Source organism: Varroa destructor, unplaced genomic scaffold (genome assembly GCF_002443255.2).
Source record: "Varroa destructor unplaced genomic scaffold, Vdes_3.0 BEIS01000006.1, whole genome shotgun sequence".
NCBI classification, from domain to species: Eukaryota; Metazoa; Arthropoda; class Arachnida; order Mesostigmata; family Varroidae; genus Varroa; species Varroa destructor.
In genome coordinates this window covers 11,473,319-11,491,123 of record NW_019211459.1, presented here as the reverse complement: position 1 = coordinate 11,491,123, position 17,805 = coordinate 11,473,319, and the positions used below count along the sequence as shown (strand labels likewise).

General features: G+C 41.7%; 1 long non-coding RNA gene across 1 annotated transcript in view; it reads right to left on the bottom strand.

Moving 5' to 3' along the window:
- Window positions 1–13,793: 13,793 nt before the first annotated feature.
- Window positions 13,794–17,805, bottom strand: part of LOC147754855 (uncharacterized) — a 39,889-nt gene continuing 35,877 nt past the window's right edge. Inside the window, exon 7 of the long non-coding RNA XR_015329590.1 lies at window positions 13,794–16,708. This is a non-coding gene — a long non-coding RNA (uncharacterized LOC147754855). The remainder of the gene's footprint in view (window positions 16,709–17,805) is intronic.

The window sequence follows — 17,805 nt, the reverse complement described above, 5'->3', positions numbered from 1 at the left end:
AGCAACTGTGACAAAAACACGTTCACCGCCGCTGTTAGCAAAAGGACTTCCATTAGAAAGATGATGATGACGATAGCGCTAGATGCAGTCGTGCGCAGGAGGTGACCTGTATAACGATTGACCCAACGATTCCGTAGCCAAGGGCCGTTGCTGGTCGTTGATCGTCTGTAAGAGCAACTTACTGTGTTCGCGGGCCTGTTAATCTGCTGTTTATGTGTTTATGCGTTTGTCTCAAGCGATCCAGGTCTTTCCATCGGCCACCTATTCTACAATGTTAGACCCGCCAACGTGTATTTGCTATTTGCGATCGCCGGATGACAAACTCGCCAGAACAGCGGCTTCTGAAATGTAACCTAGGTAATGTTCATTACCCGCGTACAAATCGGGCGGCTACGATGTACTTTCATATATATATGTATATGTATGTGTTCCCTTGCCGATATGTGTCTGGTTAGAGAGTGCCACCATTAGCGCTCGGTTTTTGCATATTTAGATGGTCGCACGCGCGCGGTGAGAAACACAAACACCATCTGTTCGGAATAACATCGATCTGATGTAGCGTGGATTGGAAAAACGTACGAATGCTGACCTATTCTATAAACTAATATCGATCTGCCACAGGACAAGGTCACAACCAGAGGTCGCTGCACGCTGAGGAATTGTCAGTCGCATTGAGAGCAGAACGACATAGAAACCGTAGTCAAATAATATAGAAACGTCAAGGAGGAAACTCAACGCGAACGGGTAGTTCTCATGAGCTGAGCAGCAAATTATTCACTACACGCACTAGTTTATGATGGCATAAGCGCCGATCCGACGGACCATCGCAGCGAGCATTACTATGGTCGTAGACAAACACGTTGCCGGTGCCTCGAATTGTTTCGCTGCAATTTCCAGGCCAGTTTTGCCAGCCGTCTGGTCCTAGTTTCCATTGCTACCGCTTATAGCGCTGAATCGAACAGACGCGGCCGGCAACAGCTGAACGGCGACATGGCTCGATCAAGCCATAAAGTAAACTGACCAGGCAAGTCACGTAGTCTAAGAAATGAGCTGCGCTACAGCCTGCCTATTTCTACCTGTCTTAGCCTTTAGGTTGGCGTCAGGGGGTTGCGCGTGAACCAGTGTTATGGGCTGGCCGTTATCGCGGTGTCTGCTGAGATCGCTGATCGCCATTAGCAGGCATGAGACTGCTGTGAATTCTGCTACTGTCGTAGGCATGTTGATAATTTCCCGCGCGATACGTTACAGCTGAATATCATGCCGCCCGGATCCGTCTACTAAACCACTGCGTACGAAAACATAATCTAATATATATATATATAGCTAGAATAATTATGAGTTGGGCGAGGAACCGTAGCATCGTAGTTGTCGACGGAACGAATTTGCCCGCAGTACGTATATGTATTATAGAGGAAAACGACAGTAAGCTAGCATATTAGCGGAGTCCTTAGAAAGACCATGGCAGTACGTTAGTACATTGTAGATATACGAAACAAGCGTAAGGTATCTATCTATGTTGAATACGGGCGGAGTTGTTTAATGAATAAGGCTTTTGTGGGGAGAGGGAGGGGGATAGGGCGGGGGATGGGGAGGGGGTAAACCCCATCTGCCAAGCCGGATCCTGCGAGGCTTTTCCACGACAGATCGTCGACGAGCGACAAAAGAGTAATCGATGACGGCTAAACGCTGCCATCAAGTGACTCGCATGAGATTTGGCTAAAATCAAAGATGTCTTGTAACTCCAGCCAGCTTTCGGGGTACAGCAGTAGTGTCTATAGCTACCTATGGATGAAATAATAATATCATGTATAGTTTCGCAGTGAATAAACGTTGGATGCTGCGCCCGCGTGTTTAACAACTATATTTAGTATAGGGAGAATAATATGCATCGACTATTTGAAGATATTTCTTCTTTGTCGACTTCACCGCCGGTCGTCGACAAATCTTCGAACAGTGACACCTCGTTGTTAGAGACGGGTCAGGGTTCATTGTGTTTGGTTATGCATATGTTACTGCCATGATCTGATTATTTAACTGTACCAACGGTGCTTGTGAGTAAATTCAGAAATCAAATGTTCTAAAAACGTAATAGATGCGTGAACGTAGACATTGCTGTATAATCAAGTGAATTTCTAAGTAGGCTCAGCTTTCCAAGAATGTTGATGCGAACGAACGCTTATTTCGAAAAGCTGTTGATTCTGCTCGTTGATATTACCAAATCGTTGTTGTGACACTGGCTCAATTCCGAATGCCTTTTTCGCCCAAGACTGTTTTTCATTCATCTACACAGAACACACTTCACGAGAGCTCCACCTCGAAGCTCCGGCCAACCGTGAGGTTGCTATGAGTACTGCTCGACGGGTTCTAACTATACAAAGGGTCTGCTTCTCTGTGCCAAAGTATTAGCTTCCGCAAAATCTAATAATAGATAAATATCTATCTAATAAACGTAACAGCTATCGCAGCGTGAACGTAGTCGGCCGCTGTGAACTGCTCTTCGGACGAGCATATTCAAGCCTAGGGGGATAGCAAAAGACAGCTTGGTAACGAGTCCATAAACATAATTTCAACATCTTTTGTAGCTGTCGACATGCGTATGTGGCAGGTCTAACGCGCTCGCCAGCTCTAAACCCATACAAGCCAAATCACATGGCCAACTTTATTTTCCGGGTCGGTGTTGTCATCGGGTCAGAATGTGTCTTGTCGAAGACAACAGCCGTCCAGGGCCCCAGGTATTTATTAACTGTACATTGCGGGTCGTCAACGTATGATGTCTCTATATCATAATGATCTTCTTCTATGGTATTAACTAGTAGCTCAAGCGAATATGGCGAACACAAAGGTTGTTATGGTCACTTGGCACATGTAAAAACTCCTTTGTAAATTAGTTACAAGTTCAACTATTCCAGTGCCTTCGCTTTCCTCGGTAGCAAAGAGAACGCCTCCGAAGTAACAGAATAACCGAGGTGTGTATGTAAATTTAATTGCATGAATCAGTGAATACAAGCTGGGACGTCTGAAGCCCAATAATATCTGCTTCAATATCGGGCTGCATTTACAGCCATGAGTCGCGCTACGGTGTTGATTCGAGTCGTTCGATCATGTCTATGTTATTTATAATAGGTGCTCTGTCCATTTGAAGAGCCAATTACGAAAAGGAGATGGTGTTATCTCAACTTTTCTCGTTCTTATTGAACATCCGTACTCCGAATAATAAGAATCATGTAAAAGCGGACGGCATAGCAGGTATAAATTGCAAAAGTACGCAGTCAAACGCTGGTATGTTTGTTTGGTAATTATAGGTCTGACGGGATGGTATCGCCGTCTGGAAACATTCGAACGAAATTTAAGCATGCATCGTATAACGATCTGTTGAAAAATGAGGAGAGAAAAACTTAAGCTGGAATATGTTTACTATCACTGTGTTACAAGCCCATGTCAATGATGTACATTCTAATATTCCATGATGTAACGATGTATATCTTCATAGAGGCGTTTTAGTATCAAACAGTAATTTCGACTAAGCGCTTGATTTACTGTTGTAGGAAGTGATGATTCGTAGAATTACTATCTACTAGGCTTGAGTATAGGCAAACAAGGCGGATGGCAGCGACTCTCTATTGGATAAATGACGTTCCAATGGCAGAGTGGACACAGGGACCCGATCGCCGATACGTCGTCACAAATGGATGAGTTCTGCTCTACTATCAATAAGTGAAATTATGTATGAACATAGTTAATGAACTGTGACATATTGAATCCATAATGAATCACGCGTATTCGGCGTAAACATCTCTACTTTTTTGGCTTAAGTTCTATCATCGGCGGAAGTGACGGCAAGCGACCAGCGTGCACGATAGCTTTATGTTACGGAAAAAATGTCACGCTATGAGAAAGTGCGCTAGATTTCATAAGCAAATGCTAAAACGTTCATACACTTTCGAGTTAATTACCACAGGGCTAGCTATGGCCTACGGTTCAATTTAATTTTTTGGCAATTTTTTTTAATCGATCTCTAGTTTCGACCGAAATCGTCTCACGAGCACCTAAAAGATCAATAAATCAACCGATACTTTTGCCGATTTTTTTCTAAGTCAACCACATTTTATCCTAGCTGCTGATTATGTCGGACCGTCATATCGCCTCGTACAAATAAGATTCTGGCAGGCAAAGAACAACTAATATAAACAGTAATCTTCAGCTCTTGGTCGCGCGATCAACAGACGTAAAATCCCGTTCCAAAAGAGAGGATAACAGTAACCTCTTACCTGAACCGGAACCCTCGTGAAAACTGGCTTCCAGAATTACTTGCAAATGTGTACTACTTTCATTTACGAAATCGACAATATCTCTATTGTTTTATCAAGCAATGTATTACATACAGATTTTTCTTCTTTTTTTTTCATCTTTCCCAATCAGCATCTTGTTCTCTAAAAGTTTCGAAACGGGAAGCAGGATTGCGTTGTTCCGGTTCCGTTTTAACAGACTTTGAAGGCATGAGGGGCAAGTTCAGCGATGTGCATTCGTAACGCTGATAATTACTTCATCATATTTTTTTTTTAGTTCTTTGTTGCGTTCGCTGTCAACTAGATCCATCCGTTTCCTAGACGAGGGCCATAATTTGTTACGAGCATATAGGCTTACTTCTAGTAGTACTGACTAGGGGCCACATTGGGGTCCGCGATAGCGCTTGCAGCGATACTGGCTGTTGTCTGGCAAGCAAGTATCTTTGTATTGCGATCCAATGTAATTTTCAACTCGAACGGCAAATGTGATAAGACCGCCAACGAAATCATTGAAGCGCTGAATCTTCAGCGGCGACGGTGATACGATACCATTGTGATGACGAAGCTGCCTTCCAGGTTCACTGGCTTCCCACCTATTGCACTAGCCCAATGCATTTCAGTTGGTTGTTACAACCTGTCAATCAAGTATGTCAGCGCGGTGAAAGCTTTCGACAAGGTGGCAAAAATGACAAAGCCGATCAAATACTCTTCGAATGTATTGCCAGCAGGATTGGATCTATCAAAAGCTAGCTGAGACAACACGTGTCCAAGAACTGGTACGCTCGTCTAGCTGATGTGTTATACGAATGATTCTGCTGAGGTCTTGTTATGTGAGGTCTCTGCTCGTACGCGTTCTTGTGAAAATATCAAATCGTATTCAGCACGCGTGGCTTACTTACACAACATCGGCCAATGGCAGCCGGAAACGGACCTACCCCTGAGCTGATTTCAACAGACTGTGGCTGCACTTTTGCCAATATCGACGTGCTGTCCTGACCTGTTCCTGTTATCCTGCTGCTGAGGCATCGAAGTAAAGTTCCACTTTGTTGATGTGTATTAATGGAGCCAAAACTATCCTTGGACTGAGCCTATTGAACGAGCAGGTTAGGTTTGTTCGAAACGCTGACAAAACACGCGTCTTCTTCAGCGCGATCTGTCTAAAGACGATTAGGACCTTGTGTCTCTGTCGGCAAAAAAAACTGGCAGGCTGTTATCAAATAGAGACGGTACTAATTTCAGCTCAGGTGTCTGTAATCGATTGTCGTTGGATAGCTGATTACTTCGCCGGCCTGTTTTTGTGGCAGACGTATGCCCACGTTTAACCGCAAGAGTCTGCTTTCCTAACCATAGCGAAAATTACCATTATGGACATAGCGTACGCTGTTAGCGTGCGAATGAAGTCATTGCATAAAGGAGAGATGCAAAGGACGACCTTCTCTAAGGAGTACTACCATGCCTATCTCTATTAACAGTTTCTAACTCTAAATGGTCGAGCTAGTCAAAAAAAGTAATCGATGTAATGTATCAGTCCAGATTAGTAAGCAGGCAAATAATTTAATATTTATCGACGCGATAATAGCGTGTCGTAAGTAAGAATAGGTTTAATTAACCCGGGCAAAAAAATTACTGAAGGCCACCCGTCGATGGATGTCTTACCTTGGCACTTTTATAAATACGCACTGATTGGCCATGGGAATTTTGTGCTTAGCAGAAAATACTACGACATTGAAACAAGAACGACCGTTCAGGAATCCTTTCCAGGTAGGTAAATAACTTACGGATGAAGTTTCGCGAATGGAATGCAAAGAGAAAATTCTACAACAGGCAATACCCTTGTTTCGCTTATCTATAACTTATATATATATAAGCTTAACTATAGATACTTTTCCTGTACTACAGTTCCGTCATATCGAATACTCTATTACGTACTGTATTTTGGTGAGGCAGGCGATCAGCCTAGGACCAGTTGCTTAGATTACTTAGATACCTGCTCCCTCTGGCTCTCTCTACATACATATGTAGAGAGATGTTATATATATATATAGCAGACTAAGTTAGATGGGTCGAACTTGAAACATAAATCTTATTGATGGTGGTAGCAGGACACACGCACGAATTTTCCTTATATCCATTGACAGTATCGGCTGTCGTCCGCTGCACGGTACATAATCTGAAAAAGTATGCTCATACCATCATCAAATGCAAAGGTTTTCCTTTTTGCTTTCATTCTGCCCGAATTACGTCCCTATCGAGAACGGTTGCCCTATTGTGTTGGCTTACGCCGCGATCTTGAATTTCGATTCACAGTTGTGTCCTTTACGAAAGCTTACTTTTCACGATGAATCATCGAGCTTCGGGACGAAGAGAGATATATTTTTCAATGGAGGCCGGCAGATGCTACAACCGATTGTTGAAATAATAATAATAATAAAATTAAGGAGTATAAATATCCTCGATTGATTATTCTGAAACACAGAAAGCACGCATGAGGGCAATGATATGAAACGTAACTGTTCTCTGAGCTATTTTGGTAGTGTCTAATGAATCAATTGATGAGAAGAAATGACGAAGCCGAACGCGTAGCGAATTCTACTGAAACACGTGTTAATTTACTACTTTGTTTATTTAGATGAAAATCGTGGTACGATATCAATATTTCCCAGCGAAGTGCAACTTTTCACAGGCTTCCGCGTGTTATTCACGACCGCAGATATGCCCCCTTTTACTGTTTTTTTTGTCAGGAGCATAAAATTATCATATTAAAGTGTAGGCCTATGTTCGATCATCATGCTACTGTGTAAAACAGTCCTATGGGGTTCGTCCGAAAATTTCGTGTGATAACGTGCATATACTATCGTGATACGCGTGCTCACTAAGTGACAACGTTCAATGCGCATATAGCATTAAACGTTGTTGTTTCCCTTGTTTTCATTTACTTACATATCACCTAATAATTTACAATAATTTAGTGTAATGTTTAGTAACGGATCTTTCAAGGCGAGGTCATTCGAAATTGGGTAATATACCCATGGCTTAAACTGGACCGTTTTAACGGTTCTCTCCTATCGCATGTGCACGATCTACTTCCTGTAATGTTTCTTGTTTGAAAAGCTTGAATTCTGAGGCTTTACGGTCCGATTCCTTCAAATGTTGCAATGAAACGGTAGACTCAGCTGCTTTTGTTCTGCAAGCGGCAGCATCTAGCCGAAATCGACATAATAGGATGCTGAAGCGTCGACTATTATGGCTTGACATAGAAGGGTCCTTCAACAGACGGTCCGATCGTCGGCCATTTTGCCAGTAGAACCCATGTGGCCTACCAAATATTTTCGATTTTGGCTAATTTCAACAGCCGAACAATGTCAAATTGTTTGCCCGCGCGTACCGTAAGCAAAGATCAGCAGTATTTTGTTATGAATTTAGTAAATGCTACCAGTCCTGATGACTTTTCACCGGCACTATCAGTAAATTTGCCTAGCTCCGCTCGAAACTTATGGCCAGTATGCCACCTTTAAGAACTACACAACAGCTTTCCGGATAAAATTATGTGATATATTAAGCTCTTATTGACACGGTGAATTTTCGAATAAAAAAAGCCTAGCTTGCCGCGTGTAGCGGTCTACATTTGCGCGTCATATTTATAACAATCGAGAGTAGCAAATATAGGGGTAGCACGTTCAAACAAAGTCGGCGCAATTTTCGCCACGCGATAGAAAATAAGCTTTGACTCTATAGCCAAGTTATGCAGATCAGATGCTAGCGGATTGATTCGACACATGTTTTTTTTTTTGTTTTTCCCCTTATATATAGGTGTTATCGTTCCAGTAAACTTACGTCGTAGCGTGCACGTTCGTTTATCACAGACTCAATTACATGTCCTACAGATCTGTTATTTTATATATCAGTAAAAGGTAAGAAGAGCCTCTTAACAGATGACTGATTGATCGATTGTTTACGACCGCCCACCTTAAAGCAAGCAGCGATCCCGTAGTATTCGTTGCATTTCAGCCGTAGACGTGATACGGTAACAGACGGTATGGTCACTATGCTAAATTAACGTAAAGCAGCAATATTGTACGTTGATTGTCGCGACAAATCGCGGCAAACGGACGTATTCGCTATCGTACGTAATTAAACGAGTTTTGAGCTATTGTCAAGTATGCTTGAATAGTGTTTTTTTTTCCTTTTTTTTCTTTTCAACCAGCCACTTTATGATTGTCACTGGCGTCTGTCGGGAATGGATAATCTCTGATCGACAGTATCTCGGTTTTAACCCGTACCTAACAACTAGCTTTCTTTACTGTAGTTAGCTATAGCAACTAGTAGCTAATAGTTGAAATGTACTTTTACAATTGTAACTAGGCTTAACGCTGCGTTCAAATCTGTTTGTGTTTTCATCGATATAAACTTTCGTTCTGCCTGAGACTCGATAGTATAGACAATTCGAGCGTTAGCCTACTAAAATAGGTGGGCTTACTGTTATTGGTGACGAACTCTTTTTTTTCTATAGAATAATTATGGTTTGGTAGTTAGGTTTTGTTCATTACGTAAGTGACCTTTTGCAGAAAGCGTGCTATTTTCTATAGGCTTTTATTCTATAGCCAATTCGACAATGTCCACACTTAAATAGCGTACATCTAATAATAAAAAAAACTAAACTTAATATGTGAGCCGCGCGTATAATTTGTATAGAAAATAGAGTTTTGCTTATCGTTAAATATTGAAATTATTTATTCGATGCACCTTTGAATGTATATGACTGTACGCGAACATCTGTCAACGATTCCGTTTTACGTAATGACTTCACGTAAACGTAAAGATATTTTTGATGTCAAAAGTAATCCTTTTTGCAACAATGCTTGTTTTACTTGAGTTCATTATTCAGTTATCTAACCGGTTCCGTGAGAGCGCTCGCACGTTTTGTCCGGGCAAGATAGCCTACTTACTGTGAAGGTCAGTATGGTCTGTCGGTGGACAGAATCGAATTGGCACGAGGAACTACAAGATATCGCAGGGATCGATGAGACAATTTTTGATTTTGCTCGGGAATTAACGAAATCAACCTATAGGGCCATTCTTTAGTGCGTGACCAAACGTGAGTATTACTTATTGCAGATCAGTGCCCGCTAGTAAACGGTACCATCGTATCCTGAACTTATCGATTCGTAACGTTTAACAGAAGAAAAAGTCTATTAATTTTATCATTTCTGCTGTTTAACCTACGCAAGACAGCTCAATTATAGGTCAAAAAACCAACTATTTACGGTTCCTCTTTTGCCACTTTTTTTATTAATAGAGCTTAAGCGTTTCATTCAGGTGATCTCCGACGAAATTTCCTATTAAATGTTTGTCTAAAGAAGCTAAGCTATTTACTTCTTCATATTCCGTTATATATATATATATACACGATATTGTTTATGTTACACAAGATGTGTATAGCACAAACAAAATTATTTATTTACGTTGTTGTCTTGGTGAAACCGGTTTATTGCAGAAAGGTAGCAAATAGCTGTGACCGTATCTTTACCTCGTTAGGGATTTCTGCTGACTGCCATTAGAACGCCTTCTTCGACTATGGGTCGGTGTAATACCGGTATTTTGACGCTTGCGATTTATTGGGGACTGTAATCGATGTATTTTCCAGATATCTTATAGAACATCACGTATCCGGTACTAAGAAACCTCTGCTTAAGCAATTTAACTTCCACTATGAGTGCGAATCTAAGTTCCCACGTCCTCACCTCCATAAATTTAAGCCCCAAAAAGTCTGTTCAACTTAGACCCAATTTGTCAGGAAATATCTTTAAGAGAGTTTGGTCTACTTTAGCGTCTCTGTTTTTGTTTAGAGTAAATATATATTTAGCACAAAAAGGTTTCTCTGCTTGCTCCCGCATACAATCCACGACAGGGTCATCCGAATAGGTCCACTCCTACGTCAACTATAGCCCTTAAAGGTAATCACTTAGGATGTTTCCTTTTCAAGGCATCCAAAAATTTACCAGACAAGGAGATACGAGGTTGCTCAGTTTATAATTGGCAAAAAAAAACGGAAGGGAATACTAATGTTACCACCGTAAAGTTATGCTGTAAGCATTACTTTGAACTGCACTTGAGCAAAGCTAAAACCAGCTGATCGATAAAAAAAAAGTCTTGAGATTTTTCGTTAACTGAGCTTCGGCCTAGGGTGCCCCAGGGCTTTCGGCTCCTGAGACTCACACGACACCGTTACGAAAGATACCATGGGCCGCGCATGCAAAACCTTGTAGCCACAGATCCTTAACGTGACTGGAATTGGTTGCGCTATGTTGCTTCTAGACGTTGTCACGTGTCTGCGACATCTCAGACCCTCATTTTTCGAGCACAGGTCTACATTACTTGTGTCATTCACATTTGTACCTTTGCGGGCTCTAGGTTAGTCTGTCGTATTTACGTTTAGGGTATGTGTCAGTTAGATAACCTATATTACTATATAGGTTCTTTTGTGAGAAAAATCTCCGCAAGATGTTTTGCGATTATAGCCAGATTCGAACATGTAATCTATGCAAGACTACCGTATGATACCTTCTTAGTGTTACTTAAGCCTCACCCCACAACCGAGAGAAATAAAGGAGATATCGAAGAAAAGAAGAAATAAAAGAAGGAGACGTTACCTTTATTTGAGCATACTTATAATAATAATTAGTGCTTAGTACTTATAGTAATCAAGTGCGAAACCCAGCTACAGTGTACACGTACATTCGCGGGGTTGCACGCAGAAGACTGCTTCTATGACAAACAAATTAGCCTCCGATCTGGTCATACAACCATACACATGGCCGTATAGGGCCGATATTTAATACAGCATAATCCTTTTCGTAATTCTGACACATTGCGGTTTAGAAATAACAGGACTATATGTTTACATGCATATGGTATGCTATGCCATTGGGGAAAGCGAATTACCTAATAATACTAACGAAACAGTATCAAACGCAAGGGTCAAAAACAGCCGGGTAGTTAGGTATCGTACTAGCACTTTCGCTCGCCGTTGCATTCCAATTAAACGATGGCTATCGCCCCCACTGAGAGGTAGAATCGGCTACGAGGCATTTGTAGCTCGTCCAACGGTGGCTCTCTCGGTCTTTCTCAATGGCTTCCATGACCTCCAGATCAATCATCATTAATTAAATTTATTTTATTTTTTTAAATATTTAAATTTAAAAAAATTAAAAACAAAAAAATAAATTTAAATAAATTAAAACTGCAGCAAAATCGTCGTTCGTCCCTTCGTACGTCCTATAGTCGATTGTGACGGTGTGTGTTATTTTCATATGTGTGCTATTGGCGGCCCAATGCAGCTATGCGTTCCGGTAGACTGAAAGACCTATTAAACCTGTTGCTAAAATAATAAAATGAGGAATTATATGGGAAGAGTCTTATCTGGGGGTTAGTGTCGCTTTAAGAGTTGCAGAAAAGTACTCCGTCGCTAACCCGAAGTCGCTCTCTCTGCGGCAGAAGAGAGTACCGCTCTGTAGTAGTACTTCAAACATCTGTGAGCGAAGCGCGCGTGATACGATCCCAGAGTCGAACAGAAGAACGATTTCTATTGTTCGTATTTTATCGAAAAATGGAAAGTCTGACGCGACGTAATTTGAATTCAATCCGCCTCATATGATATTCCGATGTTTAGGGGGCAAATTCTACACTCTTAGACTTCATCCCGTTTAAAGTGCATTTGTCTAACTCGTGCATTTCGTTCAGCCCCGATTATCACCAAATCCCTCCCTAAGAGCGCTTTCATATGTTAATGAAATGTTCTATGAGTTAGGACCAGTTGTATCGACTCCCAGTAGATGTTTTTGGCGCAAGCCAGCGCGCATTAGATGAACTTCTCGCAGGAACGATGCACTGTCCTACCAAGTGTATCCTCTCATCCGGCCACCCTTTTTGTCATTTCACGTTAAAAACAATAGCCAGTAACACAAAACCGTTTAAAAGGCTTACGTATGAAAGAATACTGCTTCAGTATTCCATATAGACGGTGATATCAAATTCTTCAACGATACAGCGTTTTTGCCACCACCTGTGCCTTGACTGCTCAAACTGCGCGATCAATTCGGGTGATTCAGTCCTCTCCTAAGGATATGTTACTGCAATCAATGACCCATTTACAAGAGTGGGTGACGCCCAGCGTACGCTTCACCACTTAATATTGCACGCACGCTGAACACCTAATTTTTGATGGCCATATCGATTATCTATGTTTAATCGGTATTATTTACTTGGTAAAATATTTACTGCAGAATCCCTTGTTTGCGAACGCACCTTGTTGACTTTTTCGATAGCAGGTAGGCGAACGCCCGTTTGATAGCGAGTCGGTACTGTCAGGCCGGGTATCCTCGACTCTAGCTCCAAAATGCTCTATGCATAGTAATTTTAGGGGTTCAAATCTGAGCTACTCGACGGCCGTACATGATCATGTTCTCAAGCAGTTAAGCCTGCACCGATCGTATCAGACGAGTCTTGTTCAAAGACTGTGGCTTTCCTCTCTACGTTTGCACGAGGCGTTGCAGAACACGCAGAGAAATTCTTTCGCCGATACTAACAGTTGTTTCTACTGTCGATTTTTGCATCATGGAGAAATTTTCGTCGAAGGAAAATCGAAAAATACCTATTAATTCACTTTTGGAAAAGCTGAATCAAAAATGATACCGATCAAAGCATCCGTCTGACCCTTGTAACATATGCCGTGCATCTGAGGTCGTCGTGAATAATCTGTAACAACGTTCACCTAGCCACATTCAGCTTCTTCGCTAACGTCCCGCTTGACCCAAACCAGATAGATCATCGGAAATGCTCTTTCGGACAGAACCGAATGATCTGAAGTACTCTTCTTTCTGTCGTTAATTTTTCGTTATGCTTTGCGGTTACATGATCCCGCGCCTTTCGTCAGCGCGTATTCAGTTACGACGAAGGATAGCGTCGATGAAAGTTATTCTGATCCATAATCTTGTTTACGCCGCGCCCAGCACATACATATTAGATAATAGTTGTCCTTACCTCAATGCCCTAAAACGACGCACCGTTGCTCGTCATGACGAGTCTGTTGTTTCTATCTAGAATCAACACGGATTCTGTACACGCAATATATACCTATATATATATATATATATATATATCGGTGCGCGTCGTAAAACTTGGCCGTGTTCCCACATATTGGACCCAACATATAATTTAAAACCGTCTGTATTCCAGGTTAGCTCTTTCTTGAACTCTCCACAGTGGCCCTAATCCTTGTAGCTTAACCGACCACCTCGTCTACCCTCAAAGTAGCTGGTCCCTCAGCGCCGACGATTCGGTCTCTTCTTATTTCCCTTTACAATGCAATGGGCAACATGTTTATATATATACAAATAACAGTTTCAAATCCGCCGCTTATATAGTAGAAACAAGGGCACAACGCACTGTGTTAAATACGGCGGCTATAAGGCCGTAAATACAACAAAGCCAAAAATTACCACTGTAATACCTCGTAACAACGAGAGTGAGTCGATATAGTGAACGCCTTAGGATAGCGTCGCGGGTCCTACGCAAGCAACAATTGTTATTACTAACAGTCATAATTATTTTTAAATGTATTAATATCAGAGGGATTGCAGTATCGCAGAGCTTACTTTGGGCCGTCTTTTGTTAGTTTATTTTCTGCAGAGACAAAGCCGGGGGCTTATTTTTCATTGTGTAACATGCAACAACGGCTTTAAGTTAGTTTTAATGTACAGCCGGTTCTAACAAATCGCTAGATTCGAATACATGTCTCTCGACAAGCTTCATTCTTGGATGTTTTGTATCCCCGTTTTCTTTATAAAGCCTGCTGTTACTTTCGTGGCCATTTAACTCCCATTCAAGTTTTTGGGTTTTATTTAGTCGTCCTCATTTCATAAAATATTATTTCATTCTGCGAACATGGCCTGTTGCTTCTCATCTACCCATCTACTAGGTTTTTTGAGGTACTTATTGAGGCTGCTGTTCCTATGAGCACAAGCTCTTGCAGTTGCCTCTTCGGTACAACATCAAAAACTTGCCAGAAGAAAGGTTATGCGGGGTGGATCTCGTTGAACTTTTATGGCTTTTATTCAACAGACCTTTAAAACGACATGGCTAATTCAGGGTTAGTGTCAAGCAAAGGTGGCATTTTGGAGGGTCTACCCCAATCCAATGTGCCATCCGAAGTCGCTGGACGCCGCCTAAGAGTTTCTGAAGAAAAAAGCCAGCAAACACCTTATGACCTCGTTGCCTGTTAAGATGGGCCACAAACATCCGAACAAGTAAGCGTGTCATACAAAAACATTTCGAATTTTATTTATTGTCTCAGAAATATCTATGGACTTTCAACTTTTCAAGTCGTTTTAGACCCTTAACGTGCTAACCAAGTTCGCTGTTTTTAAACTGCATCGGCGTTTAGAGATAGCATCCTTTTGGCAAGCAAAACCTAGACGCATTTACAGTCAATTTTTTATTAATGCTTTTTAAAATTATTTTTTGCCTTATTTCTTAGTCAGCGCTGAATAGACATTTCCTATCCTTGCATTTTTCTTGTTACACGTTTTATTAAGATATTACTATTATTTCCCACTATAAATAGTAGGCGCTATTCGTTAGATAGGCCGCCGAATAACATGACGAAAGTAATAGTGTATCTTAGATTAAAATACCTTGAGTGATCGTTGGAAGCGTGCTGGATAAATTACAGGTAGCTGCTAGGTATCTTACACGCTACCTCGGTTTCATAATATTGTCATGTATTTAATCAGATTCTGAACAGCTAGGATTGGGAAGCTTATTTCCCTAAAAGCGTCATTGTCTCTAAGGTAGTGCTTCGCATCTATTAGGTCGTGACATTGTGAACTCTTCGAACTCTCTTCGCTGGCTCAGTTCCTTTATCTTCAATCGAAGTATGATCAATTGTTTCATGCCATACAAATGTCATAAAAAACATACTTATCCTGCCGTTATAGGAGTCACTGGGGTATGTGAGTATATGAGGTTTCAACGAGAAACACGTTGAGCTTTAAATAGTTTTTCTGTTAAGAGGTTGTCAATATGTTTGAAAAAACGCTGTATTGTGGGAGTACTATCTGGTGATTATAGCGGATAACAGAGAGCTCGCACGCTTATTTCGGTGTGAGGTCAAACAGGTACACGTATTAAAGTCGTCCATTTCTACTCATTAGTACTGGCTGCTTAAGGAGGGCTAAAACAACGATACAACAGCCATGCCTTGGCGATAGCTACCGCGCCCTTAATTTGACTGATACATTTCTTCCTCATATAGAAATCAACTCAACTCAATCTGCCATCGTTTTTCCCCCGCTTAAGCTTATATCCTTCTATGCAGATCTTCTATTAAATTGGGCGCCGCCGTTATTACACCACGATAACATTGTTCGTCTGACTGCCTGATTAGACCAGGTCATGCATGGCATCATGCCAGTCTACAATTGCGCCTCCGATGAATACTAAAGGAGCAAGGACCAGCATTAAACGTCAGAAGCGGCTATTTTTGCCTAAATACGATTTTACTAGTGACCGGCCGTCTGTTCATAGTCAACGGTTCGACCAAGTACCGACTTGAAAACCACAATGTCAACAACAGCAGATCACTAACTTTTAAAGCTGCCACTGATTGCTTGCTACCAGAGGGGTAACAGCAGGTATTGCACCGTTGCATTTAGTACAAATGTGGGGGAAACGCCCTCTCCTCTGCCCCCCTTGGAAACAAAGCTTTCAGCCGGCGTTCATGTTTACACTTGCCTCGCGGTAGAGTATGGGAGTGTGCGGCGCTGCGCGATGACCATGGCGGCGTAACGGCGCCGTGGCCGTTGTAGCCAAATCGCGTTCAGTAAAAGCGTTCCCGGGACTCGAGCATAGAGAAAGCTAGATTCGTATAGAGGTAAATCGCACGTATGCAGACACACAGATATACGTCCCAGAGAAAAACAATGTCGCATAGGACAACAAAGTAGTCAACTCGATATTTTCACTGGCGTAACGATAAGGCAGCGCCGATAAGCTGGACAGATTGAAAACGTTGCAACTGGTTCGGAAACGCGTGTTGGCTGGCGGAAAAGAGTTAGAAAAACGAACGAATATTTCAGCGGTGCGTTTTTCGGTGGTTCAACAGGTGGAAGCCGTTCAAGAAGAAGCCGGATCCGTGGTCAGCTGGCCAATCGCCTGTGGCGGGGTTGCGGCACACGTTTAATCTTCCCGACGATGGCCTTGACGATGCGAAGCTCGATAGCTTCACAACGCTGATGAACAGCGGCCGTTATTTTAAATTAATTTTTGCCGCTATTAATGCTGTTTCCCATATGCGGCTGTATTTTTGGAGCGGGTCTTGATATTTGCTGGTTGCCATTGCTCAGCGCGGATAACTGCGAATTAACCTGTTGCGTAAGAGAAAGCACGAACAATAAAGGGTTTAATGTAAATTGCTTCAAAGCTTGTCCTGAAATCAAATGTGATGTCACTATTAATGTGGCACATGTGTTTCACTCCTTCGTATATGTCGACGCGGAGGGGCTTTGTACCATAAGTATACTGTACTGGTTTCAAAGAATTCTCATACTGATAAATGAGTTGCTCGAAAAAACGGGGGCACGTGCGAATTTTCTTCTTTAGGTGGCATAAAACCGAAATGAAAGCTATATGTTTTTTCGACAAACGAACGTAAACGTAACAATGAACCTGAAATGAAGACGCAATTACATTGGCCTTCTCCAAAAATCCCCCGGCTACCGTTGTGCTCCAAGGCTAGCTAACGGCATCTAGTACGAACTCATTTCGACATTTTGCGAATAGATCTTGCTTGACCGTTGCGTCCAACAGGTGTAAATTGGATCGTTCCGTTTGAGCTAAGATATGCGTGTTGGAAGATAGAACACTTAACTGAAACTGGTCCTACGGATAAACATGAGATTACTAGGGTTGCTACTGCAGAAATTTGCCTATCCTTACTATTTCTGAGCTATACATCGATCGCTGAATAGCTGGAAGTGCTCATGCGTTGTTACTGTACCCAATGGAACAACAAATCAACAAAACGAGCATGACGAATTCACTGTGGACCTGATTATTATATAGGTCTGTCAATGTTTTGCACGACCACTATTTCGTACTGTTGTAAAGCCATTTGCTACCTATATTATATGACGTATATACAAATTGCCATCTAGCATTGCTGTAAAATTATTATATATTATATAAAATAATTTCTAGAAGGCAATCTGCAGAAGTCAATGATCTGGGGATTTGTCTGACAATAGGGGTCAGCCAGTTGACAGAAGTGATGATCTTAAGCCCGAATCAACAGCGGTTAACCTTAAATATTCATTAAGTCTGAGGGAACTGAGTTAATTGTGTCTGTCTGCCTGCGTGACAGTCTTCGTGGTAATGAACAAAACGCAGACGGTATTTCGTTCCAACTCAATAAATACACAGATGCTATTTTGTTAGTACTTCCCAGTTATATCTGAATATAAAA